Here is a 786-nt window from a genome sequence, read left to right on the forward strand (position 1 = left end):
AATGAGTGCATATTTGCAAAAAAATATGTCATATATAGTTTTTCCAGTTTGAACATTAAATATATTGAATATAGGCTGAAAAGTATTTGCAAATCCTTGCATTCTGTTTTCCTTTAGGTTTTAGATAACATCCCAACTTCATTGAAATTGGGGTTTGTATTGTTTATAGTCCGGACAAGGATCCATTGCTGCATGTTGTCACTTCTCTCTACTCACCCTTCCTATCTCTCTCTGACTCCCAAAATGATTGCCAATTTGCAGAAATGCCAAAAACACACGTCAGTAAAAAAGAAATCTTACAGATCTACTTACTGGAAATGTTCAGGAGCTTTTGGCCACACCTCTTGGAAAATGTCCAGAAATCTGTTTTCAAACACTTTCCACCGTCAATAATGAACCTTCAACCTAAACCTTTATTATATCTGAAGACATATTCTCACTTATGTTGTATCAGCTGTTATTATAACAAAATGATGGGTCTATTTTAACATTGCACACAGCCCTCTACATGGCAGTGTTTCACCTGTTTGGAAGTGTTTCACCTCTGTGAATACACCAGAAAAAGGTAAAAATATTAATAACAATGAAAATATAATATTTGTGGTTTTCCCTGGTGAATTAGTGGAGTCATTTTGGGTTTTCCAGGATCCACGTCTGGTCTTGATAAGTCAATGTGTTTGTGAGTAAAATCCCAGCTGACAATTTTAGCGTTAATATTACACTGGATTCCCATTGATTATGCAACAAGTCCACATAAAAGGAAGCTTGCAGCCTGGCAGAAACCAT

Source organism: Etheostoma spectabile, chromosome 21, assembly GCF_008692095.1.
Source record: "Etheostoma spectabile isolate EspeVRDwgs_2016 chromosome 21, UIUC_Espe_1.0, whole genome shotgun sequence".
NCBI lineage: Eukaryota > Metazoa > Chordata > Actinopteri > Perciformes > Percidae > Etheostoma > Etheostoma spectabile.